Here is a 15,896-nt window from a genome sequence, read left to right as displayed (position 1 = left end):
CAGGTCATCGCAGGGCTGACACATAGACACAGACAACCATTCACACTCACATTCACACCTACGGTCAATTTAGAGTCACCAGTTAACCTAACCTGCATGTCTTTGGACTGTGGGGGAAACCGGAGCACCCGGAGGAAACCCACACGGACACGGGGAGAACATGCAAACTCCGCACAGAAAGGCCCTCGCCGGCCACGGGGCCCGAACCCAGGACCTTCTTGCTGTGAGGCGACAGCGCTAACCACTACGCCACCGTGCCGCCCTAATTCCAACCTGAGCCATAAAAATAGCTGTCTGTTGGTTTTCTAAACATTTGATGAGGTAAAGTCACCTCTTTGGGTTTACACATAACAACTTACTGGCATAAAAAGATATAAATTCTCTCTTTTTTTTTGCTCCACTGCTGGAGACACCGCAATCTTTGTTGAAAACTTCAGAAGCTCTCAGGTGGTCATGTGATTTGCTGCTAGCAGTCTGATTGGATGAGCTTAAAAAGTTGCCCAAAATGATCAAAATCATTCAGGTAGAAATGATGTTGCCCAATCTCAATGGGAAGGTGTCGAAGCGCAACTTTGGCAACATTGCCCAAAAAGTTGCCCCATGTATCTTCAGCCTTGCGCTCGTTTCGCACCCATCCATCCATCCATCCATCCATCCATTATCTGTAGCCGCTTATCCTGTCCTACATGGTCGCAGGCAAGCTGGAGCCTATCCCAGCTGACTACGGGCGAAAGGCGGGGTACACCCTGGACAAGTCGCCAAGTCATCGCAGGGCTGACACATAGACACAGACAACCATTCACACTCGCATTCACACCTACGGTCAATTTAGAGTCACCAGTTAACCTAACCTGCATGTCTTTGGACTGTGGGGGAAACCGGAGCACCCGGAGGAAACCCACGCAGACACGGGGAGAACATGCAAACTTCGCACAGAAAGGTCTTGTCTGGCCACTGGGATCGAACCCAGGACCTTCTTGCTGTGAGGTGACAGTGCTAACCACTACACCACCTCATTTCGCACCCTTTCACACTAAATCTGATTTGTTATTCTCACAGGTGTACTTTTATATTACTTTGGAAATACTTGTCCAGTATTCCATAGTTACTTCTGATCGCTATCTCCCTCACTGCCTCACTCAGTTAGAAAAACAAGCCTTGTTTTGTTAACCATGAGAACGAGGTTATCGCTACTCTCTCTCTCTCTCTCTGTCTCTCTGCTCATCCATGCCAGAGAAAGCCCTATTGGCACGTGCCAATGCCCCAGGACAGATAGAGAATACCCAATATGCATATTATTCTAATACCCTGAGCCAGTGCCCAGAATCCGTTGGCATGATCGTGTAATGAATGCTGCGCCTTGTAGGCCTCAAACATAAAGCCATGTGTGCCTCGCCAATGAATTATTCATTCGTGCCTCGAGGCAGCAAATCAGCCAGGCAACAGCTAAGAAAATTAGCTACCAATTAGTGTTTATTTACGGTGATAGCTGGAGAAAGTTTCTCCTCCACATTTTTTTATCTTCTTTTTTACATTTCAGGCTGCTTGACTTGTGCCAGCAGAGACATCAACAAAGCAAAAAAAAAAAAAAAAGTTCCTGGTTGTTAACCTTGAAATGGAGACGACAGGAGGAAGTGGAAGGATGCTAGAATCTGATCCATAGCATTTATTTTCTGCCATCTCACAGTGAGACCAGAACAGGGTGTGTGTCTGTGTGTGTTTATATACTACTGAGGATCAAATGTCCCCACAAGGATAGTAAAATCTGACAATTTTGACCTTGTGGGGACATTTGGATGGTCCCCATAAGGAGATTGCTGTTGTGTTTTTTAAACAAAAATTAAAAAAAATAAAAGAGCCAAAAAAGTTTCCTTTTCATTACTGAGGTTAAGATTAAGTTTAGGTGCAGGCACAGCATTAATTAACTGCAATAATAATAATTATGTCCGTGGAAGGTCCTCATATGGATAGTAAGACAAACATGTGTGTGTGTGATTAACCCTGGGTTTTATGTGTTGAGATCCACTGTTCTCTGCCATACTTCCGCAGTTCTAGTGCGAACGATAGAACACGCTCACGCAGGGATGAAGCGGATAAAGGCTATCAAGAGAGATTAGATATTGTTACCCACTGATCTAGAGATCAGACATCAGCCTCAGCCCGCAGGCTTGAAGCCTGGTGACAAGGTGTGTGTGTGTGTGTGTGTGTGTCTTTGTGTGTGGATTTACAGGTGTTCCTTCATCTCCATTAAAATGCCTATAAACCGCTGGCTTTAATGATCTTGCTGGCTCTAAATAGTGTTTTCCCTGCATTAACAGAACACTCAAGTGTTTTCCAGCCTAATTACAATCTACCACATCTGAAGTGCTAGAGCAATTACTACTACCTCACACGAGAATGGAAGCGGTACCTACTTTTTATGGGCACCTAAAAGAGGTTCCTGAGACATCAATAAGCGCTCATACAAAACATATACACCACATAGCACTGTCGCCTCACAGCAAGGAGGTCCTGGGTTCGAGCCCAGCTGCTGATGAGGGCCTTTCTGTGCGGAGTTTGCATGTTCTCCCCGTGTCCGCGTGGGTTTCCTCCGGGTGCTCCGGTTTCCCCCACAGTCCAAAGACATGCAGGTTAGGTTAACTGGTGACTCTAAATTGACCGTAGGTGTGAATGTGAGTGTGAATGGTTGTCTGTGTCTACGTGTCAGCCCTGTGATGACCTGGCGACTTGTCCAGGGTGTACCCCACCTTTCGCCCGTAGTCAGCTGGGATAGGCTCCAGCTTGCCTGCGACCCTGTAGAACAGGATAAACGGCTACAGATAATGAATGGATGGATGGATGGATGGATTTACCAGGAAGGTTCCCTTGAGACACAATCAGTACGTTTACATGCACATCCAAATCGAGCTGCTGTCGGTAATCGAGCAAAGGGTCCCAGCAGGGGTGCCAGAGAAATCCAATCCTACATGCACACAAGGAAATCGAGCTATTGTGTGAGGTACATTGTGCACCCGAGCCACAGGTGGCGCTACACGCCCCATCGTGTCGGTACACTTCCGGTTGTCGTCATGAAGAAGAGCTATTCAAGAGCAGCGTTGCCAGATATTGCTGATGTTTTCCAGCCCAAAATACGTTCAAAACCTGCCAAAATACACTTGAAAAGGCCCAATTGAGCAGGAAACCGCCCAATCTGGCAACACTGTTCAAGAGTATAAACAAAGTTCTCAGTTCCGTGTTCACAAGAAGAGTGTTTGTAGTTTGTATGTACGAACAGAAGTGTTCCTAATAAAATGGCCACTAAGTTGAAGTTGATCTGTAATGGTGAACATATTAACTGTTAGCCTGCTAACATGCTAATAACTGACCAACTAATTGGAAATGGGTGCGTACATGCCCAGACACAAGTGTTCCTAATAAAGTGGTGAAGTGTCATGCCGACCAAGGCTGTTTTTTTTGTTTTTTTCAACCGAGGCTGTCATGTTTCCCGCTTGTGGTCTCGTCACTCGTCACTTCTGGAAGGGGCAGTGCTGAAGTAAGTAGCTCGACTACTAGTTCGATAGGGTTTACATGCACTAAGTAGCTCGGCTACAATCTCATAATCTAGGTCGCGTAGCTCGATTACGAGAAATCAAGTTCGGTTCAATTTCAGCCGAGCTAAGGTGTTTCCATGCCATTTAGAACTTCGATTTCAGTCGAGCAACAGCAGAAATTCGATTTTCTCTATGTGCATGTAAACGCACTCAGTGTCTCTTCTGCCAGCTCATTCCAGAGATGTGGAGCAAAGGATGAAAAGGCAGTTTTCCCCAGTTCTGTTCATGATCTAGAGGACTGAAGAAGGAGCTTGGTTGAGGAACGTGTGCTGTATGTGATAGGACGAAATGTCGGTAGATTGCAAATATAATGGGGGAGTTTGCCCATTAAAGCCTTAGCTATAAAAATTACGTCTCAAATACAACGAAGTCCGTTGAACCTTTTTCGTATAATATACAGTGAAGTGTTCGTGACGATGCACCTGTTACAAACCGCAACGCAGAACGATAAACAACATCCAGTTTCTTAAGGCAGCTGGGCCATAGAAGGTTCACGCTGCATGCTGCACGTGTGTAAAGAAAAGTGGACAAACGTAGCATGACTTGCTCTGGGCCATAGAACGGCGTTCACGTTGCACGTTGCACGCTGCACACTTCACGCGTGAAGCGAGAAATGAACATGCACACTTTTTTCTAGGCGTGAAGATGGAAATTCCAGTCAATGCATGCACAACCCCAAGGTCACCGCCGCGCCAGCCAATCAGAACGGGTCTAGGGAGATAAAATGGACGACTACCGAGAAAAGTTGAAGTTTAATGGCCCAGGGTCCGGTTCTTCACGTGAACGTGTAGCGTGTAGTGTGCAGCATGCAGCGTGCAGCGTGAACCTTCTATGGCCCAGCTGCCTAAGGAGGCTTAAAGATGCATGCATGTACACTGAACAAAAATATAAACGCAGCACCTAAAGATTTTATTTATTTTGTACATCTGATACTGATTTTTTTTTCTGCCCACATCAAATGATAGTATAGCATACCAGTAAACATTTTTTGAAAAAAAAATGTCCCTCTACTCAAGTTCTGAGCAGTGCCCAGACTTGAGATAATCCATGATCCAGTCGGGTGTGACCATTGCAGACAAAAATTTCACTGAGTAATGCATGTCATGACCATCCTTTATGTGGGGCCAATAAAAGGCCACCCTAAAATGACAAAAATGTTCAAATGTCAAGATGCCACAGATGACCAGAATCAACCAGGAACGAGCCATTGGCATGCTGCAGGCTGGAATGTCCATCAGAGCTGTAGGGCGTCAATTGGGGGTGCTATTCCACGATAGTCCGCCTCCGACGACGATTTCAGCAGCATGGCACCACAGACAACATGCCACATGCACGCAGGCCACGTGTCACCACTCCAGCACAAGACCGGCATATCCGTCTGACCCACCTGCGTGATCGGTGCCGGACTGCAACATGGACCGCAGATGAGACCATGGGGAGACACAATCACAGGGTCAGCAGTCAAACTGTGAGAAACCGACTCAGAGAAGCTGGCCTCCATGCACGTAGACCTCATCGAGGATTGGACCTGACTGCTGGGCGACGACGTTCTCGTCTGGACTGGGCTCGGGCACATAGAAAATAAAAATGAAAATGAATTTCTATCTGAACATTTGTATTTCATAAAATATGGACTGCTGCGTTTATATTTTTGTTCAGTGTATATAGACCCCTTCGCAGTAAACGTCATTCATACGTAAGCGGAAATTGCGCGCGCAGCCTGGACCCAAAAAAGACTCAGAAATTCCTAGTTGTTGTGTTGTCGGGTGTCAGAATCGTAGCAGTGATGGGGTTAAAATGTTCAGAATTCCAGCAGGATCTCACCCATTCCAAAAAAATCGCCGACGTCTATGGCTACAAGCCATCAAACGTGTAGACCGGGATGAAAGCACTATCAAAAATGCGCGGGTTTGCAGCGCCCACTTCATCACAAGTAAGATCAGGCTATTTATTAAATCTTTCTTTTTTATTCTTTCTAGTCTTCGTTTATTGATGTAGCAAAATACTTTGGTAGCGTTTGTCTGATTAGCTGGGTCATAGTTACACAACGTAATGAATATTGTTAGCATGTTAACTTAGCTTTGCATGCAGTTCTGTTTGTAGGAGAGGTCTCGCTTGACTCAAGCAGTCCAGATTTTGTGCCATCATTATTTGTGTATGCCGAAAATCACAATTTTAAAGCAAGGATGGAAAGGTAAAATTGTGTGCCCTCACTCTAAATGCCAACTTACGTTGACTGCTCTAACCGAGCTCCCGCCCCGTTCAGTTTCATTTCTGCTCTCTGCCTCTCGCTTTTTACGCAGCTCTGATTTCTCTTAGCTGCACTCTTTACACTATCATTCCTTTCATGCCATTACCTCCTGCAAATTGCTGTTTAGTGTTGGTATTTGCTGTTGTAGCTAAAGCCACATTGCCATCACATCACTGGCATAATTTGATTAAAACAAAATGAATATGAATGTCCCATTGTTAATCAAGTTGTACATGCCCGCACATAACATAATCATATGCGTCTAAAGACTTGTAGGCACGAAGTTTTTCGTGGGTGTACACTGAAGTCTTGTCAATAAGGTACGAGTATATATCTGGCCATTGTATACCAGGGAACTTACTAACATCGTCCGTCCACTCTTTAATTAAATACGGATCCGGTAGGCGATGTCCACTTGTTAGCGTTAACTTATTTATGTAGCATTCTCGATCTTGTAACGACAATTGTTTGGCATAATCTGACAGCTCATAATGCCGGTCTATGGGCAGCGCCATTGTTTCTGGGTCCAGGCTGCGCGCGCATCCTGGCAACGGTCGGTTTGTTTACAAACATGCGAAGGGGTCTATTGTATCACCGTAATCTATAACTGATAGAAAGGTACTCTGGACCAGCCTTGTTCTTGCTATAAAAGAAAAACAGTTCTTTAAACGAAAATAAAAGCCTAACTTGGGTCTTAACGTTTTAAAAAGATGATCTAAATGCACATCAAACGATAGCTTTTCGTCTAGCCAAATGCCAAGATATTTATAGGAGGCAACCCTCTCTAAGTGAGTGCCATCAAGTGTTAATATTGTGTGCTCAGGACATAATTGAGACCGTGTGAATATCATGTATTTAGTTTAGTGGTGTAGTGGTTAGCACTGTTGCCTCACAGCAAGAAGGTCCTGGGTTCTCTGTGTGTCAGCCCTGTGATGACCTGGCGACTTGTCCAGGGTGTACCCCGCCTTTCGCCCGTAGTCAGCTGGGATAGGCTCCAGCTTGCCTGCGACCCTGTAGGACAGGATAAACGGCTACAGAGAATGGATGGATAGTTTCTAACACATTCTGCAGTTTTTTCCCCTTTAATCTACAACCCCGCTTCCAAAAAAGTTGGGACAAAGTACAAATTGTAAATAAAAACGGAATGCAATGATGTGGAAGTTTCAAAATTCCATATTTTATTCAGAATAGAACATAGATGACATATCAAATGTTTAAACTGAGAAAATGTATCATTTAAAGAGAAAAATTAGGTGATTTTAAATTTCATGACAACACCACGTCTCAAAAAAGTTGGGACAAGGCCATGTTTACCACTGTGAGACATCCCCTTTTCTCTTTACAACAGTCTGTAAACGTCTGGGGACTGAGGAGACAAGTTGCTCAAGTTTAGGGATAGGAATGTTAACCCATTCTTGTCTAATGTAGGATTCTAGTTGCTCAACTGTCTTAGGTCTTTTTTGTCGTATCTTCCGTTTTATGATGCGCCAAATGTTTTCTATGGGTGAACGATCTGGACTGCAGGCTGGCCAGTTCAGTACCTGGACCCTTCTTCTACACAGCCATGATGCTGTAATTGATGCAGTATGTGGTTTGGCATTGTCATGTTGGAAAATGCAAGGTCTTCCCTGAAAGAGACGTTGTCTGGATGGGAGCACATGTTGCTCTAGAACCTGGATATACCTTTCAGCATTGATGGTGTCTTTCCAGATGTGTAAGCTGCCCATGCCACACACACTAATGCAACCCCATACCATCAGAAATGCAGGCTTCTGAACTGAGCGCTGATAACAACTTGGGTCATCCTTCTCCTCTTTAGTCCGAATGACACAACGTCCCTGATTTCCATAAAGAACTTCACATTTTTATTCGTCTGACCACAGAACAGTTTTCCACTTTGCCACAGTCCATTTTAAATGAGCCTTGGCCCAGAGAAGACGTCTGCGCTTCTGGATCATGTTTAGATACGGCTTCTTCTTTGAACTATAGAGTTTTAGCTGGCAACGGCGGATGGCACGGTGAATTGTGTTCACAGATAATGTTCTCTGGAAATATTCCTGAGCCCATTTTGTGATTTCCAATACAGAAGCATGCCTGTATGTGATGCAGTGCCGTCTAAGGGCCCGAAGATCACGGGCACCCAGTATGGTTTTCCGGCCTTGACCCTTACGCACAGAGATTCTTCCAGATTCTCTGAATCTTTTGATGATATTATGCACTGTAGATGATGATATGTTCAAACTCTTTGCAATTTTACACTGTCGAACTCCTTTCTGATATTGCTCCACTATTTGTCGGCGCAGAATTAGGGGGATTGGTGATCCTCTTCCCATCTTTACTTCTGAGAGCCGCTGCCACTCCAAGATGCTCTTTTTATACCCAGTCATGTTAATGACCTATTGCCAATTGACCTAATGAGTTGCAATTTGGTCCTCCAGCTGTTCCTTTTTTGTACCTTTAACTTTTCCAGCCTCTTATTGCCCCTGTCCCAACTATTTTGAGATGTGTTGCTGTCATGAAATTTCAAATGAGCCAATATTTGGCATGAAATTTCAAAATGTCTCACTTTCGACATTTGATATGTTGTCTATGTTCTATTGTGAATACAATATCAGTTTTTGAGATTTGTAAATTATTGCATTCCATTTTTATTTACAATTTGTACTTTGTCCCAACTTTTTTGGAATCGGGGTTGTATAACCCGAATGCACTGCACAGGGTTCTCCAGAAAATCTGAGGTAGCCGGCTAAAAAAAAGTCGTAGGTCGCTGTGGAATTTGCAGCGGTGAAGAAAATTTTGAAATTTACATGCCTTCTGGTGCACTCTCAGTTAATAAATTACTAACCGTTTCTCTGTAAAATACTTGCAAAATATGTATGAAATTTCCCATCCAGATGTCTGTGCTTGGCTTTCTGAGTTACCCTCTGTAGTACGCTGCCTGGCTCTATAACATAACTACATACGCTATGGTGTGGTCACGTGGTCCAGCTCAGCCAATCATAGTGCGAGAATCGATTAACAAATATGGTGTCGCTTCTGGTCTTGCTAGACCCGAATGAAATACAATTTTGTGGTGGAATAATTGGATTTGCAGCAAATTATGGCCAGCGGAGACGATATAAATCGCTTGAACATTGAAAGGCTTTTTTTTTTCTTTTTCCTGGGATCGAGGAGCTGGCACAGACTGTCCGTGTAGGCGGAGAAAACCGCCGGTCACCGGAGCTTGTGGACATCTCTGACTGTAGATTAGATTCTTTTAAGACACTTGATTCAGTATATCAGCCCATTGTTAGTGTTCACGAGCCGATGTTTAGATGAATAGAAAGCTGCTGTTACATTCTCATCAACTCTGAAAAAAGACATAACACCCACTCACACACGTACAAGTAAACTTGTATAGATGACAGCACATTTCTTTTTCGTGCTCTCTCTCTCTCTCTCTCTCTCCCGCCTAAGCTGAAACCTACACGAAGCATTGTGTAAGCATTTCAGCCCAGGCAAGCTTTTTGTGTGTGTGCATCTTGCCACAGAATGTCTGGATTGTGCTTTCCAGCCTGCCTTTGTGCTAGCCAACTTGATAAGTGATAGAACATCTCTCACTGTCTCTCCTTCTCTCGCTTCCCTCGCTCTGTAACATTCATTCTTCCTTTCTGTGCCTGTTCTGATTGAGCTTTTCCGTGTAGCATTCATGGGAGTGTCAGTCAGACAGAGTGCATATATATGTGTGCGTGTGTGTGTGGGACGGGGAGGGTTGCCTGGCTGGCGCGTGGCGATGAATGGAGCAGGAAGAATAGTGTTGTGGCATTGAAATGAGTTGAACACTTGCAGGCCCATGCTGAGGAGATATTCTCTCTCTCTCTTTCTCTCTGACCCTTTCACCTGTTTCTTCCATCCCTCCTGTCGCTGAGTCTCTGAAGAGTGATAGCAGGTAAACACTGCTGAATGCCCCGACGTCAGCCTGTGAGAGAGATGGACCTGTCCAATTCTCAGGCCAATTAAATGATAAGATGTTTGGAGGTGCTCCCAAGAGAATGAAGAAAGAGCTGTGAATGGCAGCGCCACGATTCACAAAGCAATTTTTTTTAAGCTCTTATCACAGCTGCAATGGCCATTCGGTCCGTGCTCATTTGGCTTGTTCATTCATTCCCCAGAATGGCAGCTGAATAAAGTCTAAGGGTTAAACATACTCATTTTCAGAATGAGCTCAAGCTCGTGACCCTACTGACAACTTTCCAACAGGTTCACTGATTTAATTTAGTCTTTAAAACAAAAAAAAGAATAGTATTTTGTTGAATTTCTTTCTAGTCACAGCCTTGTTCCCACGCCAGAGCTCTCAGCGCGAGCACACAGCTGAGAGTAAGAACGGGTCAAGGATCAAGCACACTTAACTGTTGAGTGCCTGAACTTTGCTACCAGCCAAACAGGCTCACTTAAAACTATCTAAAATTCTGTCCTGACCAGAGAGATCAATTAGAACTACCAGTTGTATCACTTTTCCCATTGTTTGAGCTCCTGGTGTAATCTCCGAAAACCCTGAACAGGAACTGTGTGGAAGATGCGTCCACTTCATCATTTAGTTAATAATGTAATAACAAAACAGACATTTACATACACGTGAATGTGTAGCATTATATTTACTTGGGCGGCACGGTGGTGTAGTGGTTAGCGCTGTCGTCTCACAGCAAGAAGATTCCGGATTTGAACCCGACGGCCGACCTTTCTGTGTGGAGTTTGCATGTTGTCTGTGTGGGGTTGCTCTGTTTTCCTCCACCTATCAAAAGGGGTGTTCACACGGCACATATTTGCATCGATGCTGCACCGATGTATTTTGTTGCGATATATCTTACACCGGTGTAAATTTTGTGGCGCGTTCACACGTCACAAACCTGTTAGCACTGGTGCAGCCCCACTTGCGTTCACACGGCAGTTTTTGCGACCGTGCTATACGATAGTAATAATGTGGAAATGAAATATGCGCATGCGTGAAAATGTACTTCCTTTTCCCGGTCGTCATGGCATCGTCAAGCGCCGGGAAAACAACGTGGATGAAGACACCAGTGTTGCCAGATACTGCTGACGTTTTCCAGCCCAAAATATGTTCAAATCTGCCAAAATGCACTTAAAACCGCCCAATCTGGCAACACTGGAAGACACGCAGTTCTGTTGTTGTTGATATTCACCATTTTGGAAGCGCAAAATACCAGGATGCAAATTATGCAATGCCCGTATGTAATCAACTCTCCTCACGCGTAGCGAGTCTACCCCTGTAGCGTTCAGACGTCCCATTTTATATCGGTGCTGCCCCGCAAACTAGCATTTACTCCGGAGTAAATTTCTTAAACCACCTCCCGAGCAGGGTTAGATTTGCACCGGTTTAAGCAGCTTTCAGGGGCTACACCGGTATAACTTTGTACCGTGTGAACGTTCTACCGGGGCAGCCCAGGTGCTACACCAGAGTAAAAGTTGCCGTGTGAACACCCCTATTGATATACAGGTTAGGTAAAATACCCAGCCATTGGGGTTGTACAAGACTTGGTGCTGGCACCAAGTCCGGATAGATAGAAGGTCCAGTGTGAGCTGAACTGGTTATTAACCTTCTGAAAATAAAGGCTCATCATTGCTAATGTTGAAGACATCTGGCATATAACCCAGTTGTTCCCTTTCTCCAAATTTTGACCGCGAGTTGGCCGAGTGGTTAGCGTGTCCACCTCTCAACCGGGAGATCGCAAGTTCTACTCATGGTCGGGTCATACCAAAGACCATCATAAAAATGGTACCTACTACCGTCTGGTGAGGCACGCTGCAATACAGATGCAAGTGGGGAAGTCGCACTCTTGTGGTCACCCACTGTAACCCTAGCTGTATAGGCGAGAGGCCGAGGGCTATCGAAACGGAGATGGGCGCCGCACCCATACACCTTAGAGTTGGCTAGTACTGGGACAAGAGACTGCCTGGGAAGACCAGATTCTGGCGTGAGAGGGACTTTGGCTCCAAATTTTGGCCTGAATTTTCTTTACTTTAGTTTTCCTCTCTATTATTTTAATAATTATTCTTTATTTCAAACTTCAAAAGCAGAATGCAAATGTAACAAAGGCAGGGCTCAGACTTGTGGACATAGGTACATTAATAATCTAAATCTTGAACAGGGGCGCAAACCGAGCCCCTGATGCTCGATTAGACATCCATGCTCGCGGGTTTTGGGAGAAGCAGAGATCTGCATTCCTTGACATCCGGGTGTGTCAACCAAATGCAGAACCATACAGAGACCTGAGCCCCCAGCAAGTCTACCGACAACACGAGAGCGAAAAGAAACGCCACTACGCTAGCGGAGTTATGGAAATCGAACACGGTACATTCACGCCACTGGTATTCAGCACAACAGGTGGAACGGCGGAGGAATGTAAGAAGCACCACACCAGAATAGCAATGAAAAAGGGCGAGGACTGTGCGAGTATGGTGTCATGGCTGAGAGCGAAAGTCTCCTTCGCAATCCTGCGCCGGGCTCTACTCTGTTTGAGAGGATCAAGAACAATTAAAAGGACTTTAGATATTAATAATGCAGACATTACACTAGAGAATATGGCTGCTGCATGAATAACTTGAAGTTCCTTATTTTATTTTTCTCTTTGTTTTTACTTTTTAAGCTCTAAATTAGGATAGGTTTTGATTTAAAAAAAATAATTTATATGTTTACATATTCAGATTGTTTTTAACACATTTTGTATTTAGTTTTAGAAGAAGAAGAAACCTTTACTTGTCACATGCACACTTCAAGCAGAGTGAAATTCATCCTCTGCATTTAACCCATCTGAAGCAGTGAACACACACACACACACCCAGAGCAGTGGGCAGCTACACTAGAGCGCCCGGGGAGCAGTCAGGGGTTAGGTACCTTGCTCAAGGCCGCCCCACGTTAACCTAACTGCATGTCTTTGGACTGTGGGGGAAACCGGAGCACCTGGAGGAAACCCACGCAGACACGGGGAGAACATACAAACTCCATGCAGAAAGGCCCTCGCCGGCCATGAACCCGGAACCTTCTTGCTGTGAGGCGACCGTGCTAACCACTACACCACCGTGCTGCCATTATTATTATTATCATCATCATCATCATCATCGGCGGCACGGTGGTGTAGTGGTTAGCGCTGTCGCCTCACAGCAAGAAGGTCCGGGTTCGAGCCCCGTGGCCAGCGAGGGCCTTTCTGTGTGGAGTTTGCATGTTGTGGGTGTGCTCTGGTTTCCCCCAAAGACATACAGGTTAGGTTAACTGGTGACTGTGAATGGTTGTCTGTGTCTGTGTGTCAGCCCTGTGATGACCTGGCGACTTGTCCAGGGTGTACCCCGCCTTTCACCCGTAGTCAGCTGGGATAGGCTCCAGCTTGCCTGCGACCCTGTAGAAGGATAAAGCGGCTAGAGATAATGAGATGAGATTATTATCATCATCACCTTATACTGTATATTTTTTACACCCATCATGCTAAAGTCACTGGTTGTAGCAGCATGGTCAAAACATTTGTAAGACAGTCAGACATACACTACCGTTCAAAAGTTTGGGGTCACTTTGAAATGTCCTTATTTTTGAAAGAAAAGCACTGTTCTTTTCAATGAAGATCACTTTAAACTAATCAGAAATGCACTCTATACATTGCTAATGTGCTAAATGACTATTCTAGCTGCAAATGTCTGGTTTTTGGTGCAATATCTCCATAGGTGTATAGAGGCCCATTTCCAGCAACTCTCACTCCAGTGTTCTAATGGTACAATGTGTTTGCTCATTGCCTCAGAAGGCTAATGGATGATTAGAAAACCCTTGTACAATCATGTTAGCACAGCTGAAAACAGTTGAGCTCTTTAGAGAAGCTATAAAACTGACCTTCCTTTGAGCAGATTGAGTTTCTGGAGCATCACATTTGTGGGGTCGATTAAATGCTCAAAATGGCCAGAAAAATGTCTCGACTATATTTTCTATTCATTTTACAACTTATGGTGGTAAATAAAAGTGTGACTTTTCATGGAAAACACAAAATTGTCTGGGTGACCCCAAACTTTTGAACGGTAGTGTATGGAAATTAGTTTACATATTGTAAGGTACCTGTATGTAAGGGCTTCATCTGTTTCTTGCTGCTGATCAGGTTTGGGTTCTGGAGTTTGTCTGAATAAAGTCGGGTTCGTGTTCTGAGTCACACTGGGCTCGATTTTTATAAACTTTCAAGCCGATGTAAAGCACAAGCCAGAATATTACAGTGATGTGAAGTACATTGTACATTAGTGGGATGTTTTAGCCTGTGTGTGTGAACAGTAATGCAGAAAAAAAAAATCACAAAAGTTGAACCTTGCTCCATGTCCCATTGCTTCAAGGAAGTTACTTTTTTTTTTTTTTAAGAGAACAGGAGTGATAATTCAGATGTTTTAAATCAGTTCAGATTTCCTGTTGTAAATAACCACTCTTTCATGGTCATGTGATCCTCTGTGCAGCCCTTGGGGTTTGTTAGATCTGATCAGAGCCTACCACATCTGTGCACATCCCTCTCACCTGTCCCTGCTCCACACCAGAGGTCTGTGTAGCACGGTATGTTGGTCTCAGACACTCACTCGGTTACCTGTCAGGAAATTTCAGGTTTTGCCGTGTCAACCGATCAGATGTTTGGGCTTTCGTTAAGGCAGGAAGCCATTTAATAATGTAGGTATTACTGCATCACCACACACTTCTCCAGCGAAGTCATTATTGATCAAGAGCTGTGTGTGTGTGTGTGTGTGTGTGTGTGTGTGTGTGTGTGTGTGTGTGTGTGTGTGTGGAATTGACAGATGGCTGGTGTAATGCTGTAAACAGACTGGCAGAGTTAGTCTCATGGAGGAATAATGTGACACTGGAGTGCTGTTGACAGGTACTTTAGCAACTGAGTTTGCAGAACTGCTAATGCTGAACATCTGAAAACGCAGAATGAATGAGCTAGCAATGCACACATCACCTTTAGCCGCAAAAACTGACGGACGATGGATTACAAATTAATTTAAAGCTTTGCAGTACTTTGTGAATTTATTTAGTATAGGTTCATGATGGCAGCACGGTGGTGTAGTGGTTAGCGCTGTCGCCTCACAGCAAGAAGGTCCGGGTTCGAGCCCCGTGGCCGGCGAGGGCCTTTCTGTGCGGAGTTTGCATGTTCTCCCCGTGTCCGCATGGGTTTCCTCCGGGTGCTCCGGTTTCCCCCACAGTCCAAAGACATGCAGGTTAGGTTAACTGGTGGCTCTAAATTGACCGTGAGTGTGAATGGTTGTCTGTGTCTATGTGTCAGCCCTGTGATGACCTGGCGACTTGTCCAGGGTGTACCCCGCCTTTCGCCCGTAGTCAGCTGGGATAGGCTCCAGCTTGCCTGTGACCCTGTAGAACAGGATAAAGCGGCTAGAGATAACGAGATGAGGTGAGATATCTACATATATCAGAGTTTGTGTAATCCTACCTGTTGTACCAGGTCAAATAGGGACGACGACCTAGAAGTGTTGAATTTCAGGTTCAGAGCATCTAATCACAAAATATTTACTGTAGAATTAGCTTTCAAAGGACTCAAAGCAGATGGCGATACTACTTGAATATTCTGGAAGAAGAAGCATCATGTTTATTCCCACAGCATAAATATGTTTGCTGAGTGAGTGTTAATTTGGACCTGCGATTCTGTGGTGGAGTATAATACTAAATAAGAGCTAATTTACTGAAAATAGTGCCAGGCGATTTTAACAAACGATTCAATTAACTTGAATTAATGTGTGAACATGATTTTTAAAATGCTAGAATCGAGACTGTCATTTTTAATTGAAATATCCAGAAATGGGCGGCACTGTGGCACTTGCCTCACAGCAAGAAGGTTCCGGGTTCGAGCCGAGCACCCGGCTGAGGCCTTTTGCCAGTTCTACTCATCGCTGTATGGGGTTCTTCCAGGTGCTCTGGTTTCCCCCACAGTCCGAAGACATACAGATTACGGTAAATGGCGACTCTAAATTGCCCGTAGGTGTGAATTGTTGTTCACTCAGTATGTACCCTACCTCTGGATTGAAGTCAG

This window comes from Neoarius graeffei, chromosome 23, assembly GCF_027579695.1.
Source record: "Neoarius graeffei isolate fNeoGra1 chromosome 23, fNeoGra1.pri, whole genome shotgun sequence".
NCBI lineage: Eukaryota > Metazoa > Chordata > Actinopteri > Siluriformes > Ariidae > Neoarius > Neoarius graeffei.
Note: the sequence above shows the minus strand (reverse complement) of the source record.